This window comes from Condylura cristata, unplaced genomic scaffold (assembly GCF_000260355.1).
Source record: "Condylura cristata isolate star-nosed mole 26May11 unplaced genomic scaffold, ConCri1.0 scaffold00006, whole genome shotgun sequence".
In the NCBI taxonomy this organism is placed as follows: Eukaryota; Metazoa; Chordata; class Mammalia; order Eulipotyphla; family Talpidae; genus Condylura; species Condylura cristata.
The window spans coordinates 52,347,611-52,356,970 of record NW_004567107.1 but is presented as its reverse complement, the minus strand read 5'-3'; the positions used below and the strand labels follow the sequence as shown (position 1 = coordinate 52,356,970).

General features: G+C 38.1%; 1 protein-coding gene across 1 annotated transcript in view; it reads right to left on the bottom strand.

Annotated features, from left to right (window-relative positions):
* Window positions 1-9,360, bottom strand: part of SH3GL2 (SH3-domain GRB2-like 2) — a 176,267-nt gene that overhangs the window by 12,041 nt on the left and 154,866 nt on the right. The gene's annotated exons all lie outside the window — the stretch shown is intronic.

The following is a 9,360-nucleotide window of genomic DNA, read 5'->3' as shown; positions in this document are numbered from 1 at the left end:
AAGAGAGTGAACATAAAACTGTGCAAAGTCTATGTTTAGGCAGTAGAAGGAACACGTCCACAAATGAATAGACTATCTTGCTTGGAAGCCAGTAGCATAGCTCCACAGTGGTTTTCATAAGCAGATTCAGCTTGCATTGTTTGCCCCAGGAACCAACAGTATTTTGAAATAAACAAAGAATGGAAACTTTCAGAAAATACTTGTTTTGTTGAAAAGTAAAAAATATTAGCTATAAAACAGACTTTTTTTTTCCTTAAGAAGAAAGATACCTGGCTTGGCTGAGGGTGACATTCCATAGTAAACAAGGGGATTAGGAAACCACATAGTGAAAGTGAGACTCACCAGCCCACTTCCCCCATTCTCCTGCAGAGAACTGGCAACCAGGTTTATAGCCTCTGCGTAGGAGACTAGAAGATTCTTCTCCAAGTAGTACAACCAACCCAAGAAAAGAGACCTAATGACTCTTGAGCCTAACGCATCCAATACAACATCCCAGGCTGTCCATCCTGGACTGAAGCCATTAGAAGCAATTTGCCCCATTCACCCTCCCCACAGAATCACTATTTCCACCTAACTGGAAAGATCAGCCACCAACACTAGATTTTGAGAAAAGTTCTAACAAGAAACCAAACCAATAAAATTATATATTTTTTTTCCAGGAGGAAAAAATAACTATCAACAATATTCTCAGATGTCTAAGATACTTTATCCATGAAATAAAACAGTAACAGAACCATTCTTAAATATTAAAATATGCATTAAATATGAATTTAAGTAAAACATAAAATTACAAAATCAATAAAAACACAAATGATAGAGTGGGGGCAAATCTCCCCTAAAATGCAGAAAAAGAAACAGGAGATGGAAAAAAAGTTGTACAAGGAAGAAAATATTGTTATATGTATTAAAATCACATTATATATGATTCTACATGTCTCATATTATCATATTATTTGACATGTCTCAGCTTTGTGCAAGGGCATAAAATGTAAACAGTGAATAGTGTTCTAAAAATAAATTATTCTATAAACATACTGATAAAAGAAGAGAAAAAGAATGTGAAAGAATAGGACAGGAAAAGAGTAGATAATTCTCATTTCCCAAATGGGAAATTAAACAGAAAACACCCAAACCTAAAAACAAGCAAGAATGACATAAGCACACTGTTTCAAGATGAGATATAAAAACCAAAGAAAAAGCCACAAGGATATTCTAAGTGTTACTTCTGGAAAAAGGAGTGGGAAAAGAGGTGCTCCTTTTTGTAAAAAAAAAAATTTTTTAGTAAAACTGTCTTTTGCTGTTTTTAAAATAATTTGTCAGGCATTACTTCTATTTTGAAAAACTGAACTATAGTATTTCCCACTTTCCTTTCCCTCAGGAGACCCTAAGTTATGGCTGAACTGGCAATACTCATGGTGTCTTGCCAATCTGGCACTGCTCTAACCTCAAAGGCCTTTCAACTAAAAAAAAAAAAAAATGTTAAAAATAATTTCATTACTACAAAAAATATATAACCAGGAAGCATTTAAGTATTCAGAAAAGCCATCAAAGGAAAGGGCTTGCTGACTCCACACCTAGGTGATTTCTGGAAGGAAAAGTATGGGTGAATTTAAACAACAGAAAATGAAAAAGAGGATGAACATAAAAGGTTCATCTATTTCAAAAAAAGGCTTGCTTTGTTATGCTGCTAAAAATGTTAGTATCTTTTTTGGCCTCAAAATCTATGCTCTCTTTTAAGGAAGACAAATAAGGGCAGCAGAGGCTCAATCTGAACCAGCTCCCAGTTCGAAAGTGTAATCCACAGCACCCCTGACAAGTTTTCTAATTCTGGCATAGCTGAAGAGAAGTCAAAAGCTCGGCTGAGAGTAAAGTGGAAGTTCTGTCCTCATTGCTGACAAAGTTATTTCTGTGACCTAAAAGCAGTGTTCCTGTGAGTCACTGCTTAGTCTCTCCTGAGGCTGTTTATCCAAAGTGGTAACTAACTGAGAATATGACTAGTGTGGCAACTAATGTGAGAACTCGGTACTTCTGCTAAGTCTTAGTTGTTTTTTTTTTTTTTTTTAATTTCTTAATCCAAAGGAACTAACAAGAAAACAAGCTGCGGGGTCTTATGAAAAGCATCGCAGCACATTAAAATACATTAGTTTGGGTTAATTAGGGGTAAAAACCCAGGCTCCAAATCTTGCCAGCTATGAGTCCCTGAAAAATATCTAGTTCATAAGGCTGCTGCTAGTGGTTAATACAAAAAAAAAAAAAAAAGCAGAAGCAGTTGGCAATTGGGATTAAAACAGATTCTGGTGTCAGAGTCCAAAACCTGACTATTTCTTGCAGTGGGCCTCAGTTTCCTCATCTATAAATGGTATCTCCCTTTCTCTGGATTAGGTTTATGAAAAGATTAAATGACAAAATTCATGTCACAATGCTAGAATAACTGTTCAGTAAACATAGGCCATTTCTGTGAGAGCAGACATGCTGGCAAGTTTGCTGTGTGATTGAGTGTGAGTTACTAGACTTTTCTGAATCTCAGGGTGTACATTTATAAAGAGCTGAGAAATAGGAGACAGTTGTTAATTCCTGCAACTCTTCAAAGTTCATTTAGATAAGAGGATTCTGCTTAGAAGACTCAGGGGACAATTCAGGCAGTTTCCCAAAATTACTAGAACTATCCTCTTTTGGAAAGGCCTGCTCTCTATCTGCCCATCCAACACAACACCACGCTCACACATTCTTTCTGCCTCTTTGCACGTGGTCACCTCCCTCATTTCATGCCTCCGCTGTGCCCTGGATGTAGATCAGTCACATGTTATGTGATACTTTATTTTTCTCTTCTGAATATCTATTTCCTGTTTCAAGTTGAGAATTCTAGCTCAAGCTCAAGCACACAGAGGTGTTTCCTTATTAAGGATACAACTTACATTTTTAATTTTTTTTAAGATTTATTTATTTATGCATACAGAACTGGGGTACAGGCCAGAGGTGCAGGGGGGGCTAGAGGATTTGCCAGAGACAGAGTGGGGAGCAGAACAGGCAGGTCGACGAAGTACACTGTTGAGGGGAGCAGCGGGCGGGCCAGGAGAGGTCTGCCACGCCATGTGGTCACCTCTGGGGTAGGCGGGGTTCGAACTCATGCAAAAGTGGATTTAGCTTCTTAGTGCTGTGCTTTAACCTGCTGCGCCACCAGGGAGGGCCCATTTTTAATTTTTTAATAAAATTTTCTGCATACATTGTTGTTTTTAACTCTTATAAAAGACTTCCTACTGAAAAACACCAAGGCTTCCTATTATGCTATGAAATGGATCTAAAGGCTGCTGGTTAGATCTAAGACACACTATAAGACCTGCAATATGACCTGGTGAGTGAGTCACGCTAACAGCAATCTGGCTGAGGTTACCTTTGCACAGACTAGCCCATAAGTGGCCAGGTCCTTCATTTCTCCCAACTCCATTTCTTAAATTACATCCTGTTCACTCATTAATGCTACCTTAATATTAACACTCTCATATAACTGACTCTTGGGAAGTATCTTATCTCTAAATAATACCATGACAAATGTGCATCCTGTGAAAATGAGAAGAGAGCATATAATACCCCAAAATCTGGAGACAGGCTCTCATTTCCCCAACCACAATAAAAATAGAGTTGGTAGGCTAAATGGTGAGCCTTAGAAGGGGATAAAAATAGGTCAAATTAATAAAAATTAATAAGTAGATTCACTATACGTAATGATGGCTATCTGCCAACATGAAAAATTCTGACTATACCTGTTTGATTAAATTGGTATTTATTAAAGATTTGTTTTAAATGATTTTTTCTTTTGTGATAAAACAAAGCAAGTATTGACTAAGCAGCTACTGTGTGAGGGGAATTATGCTTGGGAGACTTTGGAAGAAGAAAGGTCCAGTCTCTGTTCTCAATTAGTTCACTGTCCAGTTGGAAAATCATACAGTGCTCCACTTACGTGACATGAGGTAGACATGGCCACGCTCTGGGTAATGTTAAAATGTGTTTAGATCACAGAAAAGAGCAATGGAAGGCTGAGAAGACTCAGAAACAGCTGGCACAAGATGAGTTTTTTGAAAAGTGAACAATAAAAGCAGAGAGACAGGAAAGGTAACTAGGCATCTAGATAATATGAGCAAAGGCACATGAAGCTGCTTGGAGTATCTGGAAATTTCAACAAGTCTGTGGCTTTGGTGTAAAGTCTGAGAGGACAAGGTGAACCAACTAAAGGCATCAAAGTAGAAATTAGGTAGTAAAGGACTCTAAATTTCATGCCAATAAGCTTAGATTCTGTTTGTAGATGATGTGTTCCCATCAAAAGGTTTCTGACACTTAAGAACGAGACCTTCAAAAGAACTTTAATTCAGATTAAATCAAATTAAGGTTTAGCAAAAAGATTCCTATTATTAATATAGGGGAACTGGGAAGACTCTGAGACAGAGATATCATTAAGAGAATACTTTAAATAAGAGTTTCCTTAAGGAAAGGGAGGAGAGAGAAAGAGTTGAAGTTTAGAATCCTCTGGAGGGTAGCATTCACAGGACCAAGTGACTCATTTAATGTGAGAAGAAAGAAAGCAGTCATCTGGGATAATGTTAGGACAGTGGTTGGCCTGTTATAACCACCTGGGAGTAGCAGGTGATTCTGAACTATTAATTTAAACTCCTTTTCTCAAGGGATACAATGTCCAGAATGTGGACTTAAACCTTTTGAAGACAGAGCAGAAGTGGTGTTTTCTAAGAGTGTTTTGGTCCAAATTCAATGATGGTAAATGATAGGGTGCTTTTCTTTCCCTAAGGGGAAAAAAAAGGGGTTCCTGTATCATTAGGTTTGAGTTACTAGAAACCAAAAATCAAGTTATATAGCAAATGGGATTTCTTTGGCTCTGGAAATCAGATGGTGAAAAGAAGCATTCACTGCTTAGAAAAGGCAGGATGGTAGTGAGTGATACATTTTGTACCTCTTCTTCCCTATCCACCCTAAATGATCATGACATGAGTTTGGAGAGGAACCTTGTGAAAATAAAATAGTATTACAACCTGCCTTCAATTGCTCTATTATGAACTAACAGTCATTTCCATGCTTCTTCAATCTTTTGAGAGATTTCAAATAAATGAAATCTCAAGTAAGGAAACACTGATAGGTATCTGTCACAACATGGTGACACCCGGTTTGGGTGGGTACTGACAAGTACACGTGGCACACTCAGTCAGAAGCGGTGGCTACAGCATTCCAAGCTGATTCTCCACTTCCTGAATGCTAGGGGAAGCTTTTTAAACTTGGTATCCACCAGGGAAGGGCAAAGAAAAGAAGATTTTTGTTGAGCCTTTCAATGCTTTTAGAGACTGAATTTCTTTGTCATCGCTAACTGGCTTACAAAACCCAAACCTATCTGCCCCAAAGAGTAAAGATCTTTAGTGAACAAATGCTTATTGATTTGTACAATACTCATAAAATTAACCACCTGGTCTGAAAACTTGGAAAGAACCCTGAAATATCTTTGAAAACCTTATGATCAGAACATTTCATTTCATAGCTATCACAGCAGTACCTACTATGAGTGGTTCATATATAACATGTCTTTAATAACACAGGAGGCAGGTTATGCTTCTTCACTTTATAGGAAAGGAAAGGGAGGATAGAGAAATGATGTGGCTCAGACAAGGATATGCAGCAATAAGAAACTGAATGAGAATTTGACCCCTAGCTGTGTTTCAAAAGCTCATTCTTATACCAGAAAGCCACTCCGGTTCTGGTTGCTTTATTATATCTTCATTAAAGTAGGTCAAACTAGGACTTGTCAGCAGCTAAGTGTAGCGCTTTAGCTATATTTATACTCGTTAGGTGCTTAAAAATACAGAAGTGAGGAAGCATGATAATGCTGAGACTCAGAAGCAGGATGAGTCCTGCACCATGGGCTAGGAGGCTGGAGTTCTTTCCTTCTGCGTGACCTTGGGTGAGCTGCCTGATACACTGGACCCCTGCTTCCTCACCCTGAACATAAGACCATCTTACTTGACTTCCATAATGCTTTTTAAATCTAAAAATCTCTCTTAGAATCCAAAAAGAGGCCCATCCTGGTGACACAACGGGTTAGGATCCAGCATTGCAAGCTGGCGACAGCCACCTCAGTTGATCCCCAGCCCCAGAGGTGACCCACATGGTGCCGCAGGCCTCTCCTGACTTGTCCGCTGCTCCCCTCAGCAGTGTACTTCATCGGTCTACTTGTTTTGCTTCCCACTCTGTCTCCAGTGAAGACTTTCACTGCCCCTGCACCTCTGGCTTGTACCCCAGTTCTGTATGAATAGATAAATCTTAAAAAAAAAAATCCAATAAGATAAGTAAACTAGGTCATCTGCAAATAATTAGATGGTATCTATCTGTCCCAGTGGGTGTATGTGGAGCCTTAATGTAAATTTTCAAAACCAATGAAATTTACCCTTCATAAAACCTTTGCTGAGATCAGAACTGATAGGTTTTACTTCAAAACTCCAAACTTTTTAAGCCCTTCTTTTTGTTGTTTTTATTTCTACAGGAATGAATACTGTAGCTAGACCACTTTCTGGTGGTCTGGTTTCTGTTTATGGATTTTTACATAAAGGGAATTATCTTAAAAAATCAGAGATTTCAAATAAGACAGTTTATTCTCCCTTATTAGAGAAAATCATCAAATTTAATTAGGGATAATTACAATTACTTACTAAATACAACAGACTGTTGAACAAGCATTAAAATTTGGGGGACCAAATCGACATTTAAATATGAAAACACAGCCTCTTTTTGAAGACAAAAAGATTAAAACAGCATTGTCCTAGGACAAAATACATTATCATTTCCTTTTTTTCCCCAAATACTAAGGAATTTTAATATTCCACTTTACAAATATGGACAGAGAAAGAAAAGAAACAATAAATATGGAAACAATAGCCTTCAATGAGGAACTAGAACAAATGGGTTTAGTAGATATCTATAGAACTCTTCACCCAAATCCCATACTACCATTTACATTTTTTTGAAGTGCACATGAAGCTCTGTGTTGGGATGTGAACTGATTGCCAATAAAACTATGAAGACTGAAATCACACCAAGGAAACCTTTTAATCATTGTCATAAAGTTAGAAAAAACTTAAAATTAAAAAAAAAACAACTTTTACACAAAAATCAGTTGTATTTCCATATGCAAATTACCAGAAGAAAGGGAAATAAGGAATGTAATCCTTAAGCACATGAAAAGGAATCAGCTTAATAGTTATTATATTAAAGAGGAAATTTAAAAAATACTTTGAGAACAGTGAAAATGAAGCTTTGATATAGCAGAATTTATGAGATGTGGCAAAAAGTCTTATGAGGTAAGATCTATTATCATTTCCTTTAATCAATGCAAGGACACATGCTTGCATAGGAACAACACGGTACAGGCTCAAATTGTAGCACTGCTGCTCCCCAGCTCTGCAGGAAGCTCTACCTACCCTCTCAGTCTCATGCTCACAGAATAAGTGAGAGAAAATAATAGTGGGCAAGATAATTGTTGACATGGTGCATGAGGTAACATATCTAGTCAAAGCAAGTACTAACTGTTACTCTCTCCTACTTCCCTCTTTCAGTTGGAGAAAACTATAGTTGATAGCCATTTCACTGAAATGGCCACCGAGAGCTAAAAATCTATTTACTTTTTTAATTATCTATCAAGAAGCAATGATATATTTAATTAGGGGAAAATTAACTCTGAATTATCTTAACTAATTTTTTTTAAGTTAGTACAGAGACTTTGGGATTCAATGGATCTGAGTATAAATTGCCAAATCACACTAAGTTAGATTAGGGACTTAATACTTGCAAAAAAGCATATGTAATAAATACATTTGAGCATGTATTTCACATTGGCAACCTGGGGCAACTGCCATTCAGGATGTAATTTTCCTAGGTAATTTCAAAATACAAAAGTCTGCAATGGGTGTTACAGTGTTGCCTCTACCGAGTAACGTGTTTCCCAGCCTTATACACTAACAGTTTATTAAAGGATGCAAAAGATTTACATGGTAATAGGGTCTTAAGTAAAGTACCTCAAGCCTATGCAGTTTTTTTAAAGTTAAATATCAACAGGGATTGAGGAACAGGAAGAGTAAGATTTGCCCACCTCCTTACATAAATATGTGACCCTAGCACCGCTTCATTCTACCTTCAACCCAAATAACAGTATTTATAAATAGCACTGCTCTCCAAGGCAATAAAGGTCTCTTGTGCCCCTGATGAGTGGGAAACAGCAGGGAGGTATTTTAAGATACTGAGCTATGGTGTATAGTCAGCAGCCCTAACAACCTGTGAGATAACAAACATCTCCCACTTCAACATGGGGTGTTGCAAGGTGCCGACACAGGTCTCACAGCATACCCTGGGAAAGTAGGCAATTACATCACAGGAGCTTAAAACAATTCCTGCAACTTGAAAAGTACACAATTCTCTGTGTATTAACACCATGAGGCTTTGCTTTTTCAGCTTTTTTGAGGAGATAAAGGGTGAGCCTTTGGTGCTATAACATTATTGTAGGGAAGGACCAGCGGGGACTTTACCCCAATGGCTTTGCCTGTGCAGGCATTGCTATGTCAGCACCTAAGATGCCCTCAGATAAGGCTGTAGGCCCTGAGCATAGAAGGAAGCCATGAGCATCCCCTATAAAGTCACTGGGACTGTGCGAGGTGCTTTTCACTGTCGTATGTTTCAAAGACTTCATCAGTCTTAAAAAGAGTAGCCCTATCCTCCTATTTCTACCATGCCCTAGGAGGTTCAGGAGGCTTTGAAAAGATGCTTGAGGTATTCTCAATATACCTCCTGCTTCCCTATAAGGAAAGAATCCAAGTGATAAGGGCAAGTGGCCTGGATCCCAGCAGACAGCAGCATGCTTGATAGGAGTTGTACTGGAGAAAAATCATCATACTGTATTAACTTTCTGTGCTGCACAACAAAATTTCACAAACATTGGGTTTAGATAACATATCATTGTTATCTTTTAGTTTCTGTAGGTTCACAGGTTAGAAGTCCTTGGTGTAGGACTCTGTGTATAATCAAGATGTCAGCAGGCTGCCTTGATTTCAGGGAATTTGGTAGGGAAGAGTGAACTGCTTCCCAATTTAGCCAAGTTGTAGGAAAAAAAGTTCAGTTCCTTGTGGTGGTATGATTGAAGGCCCTGGTTTCTTACTGTTTGTCACCTAGGAATCGCCTTTGGGTTCTATAGTGCTCCCCAGTTTCCTGACAGAACACTCTCCTTAGGTAGTCACAAGATGGCAGTTTTCATGGTCCAGGCACAGGGGACTTTCTCTCATTATTCCAGTCTGAACAGACCAGTTTTTTTTTTTTTTTTAA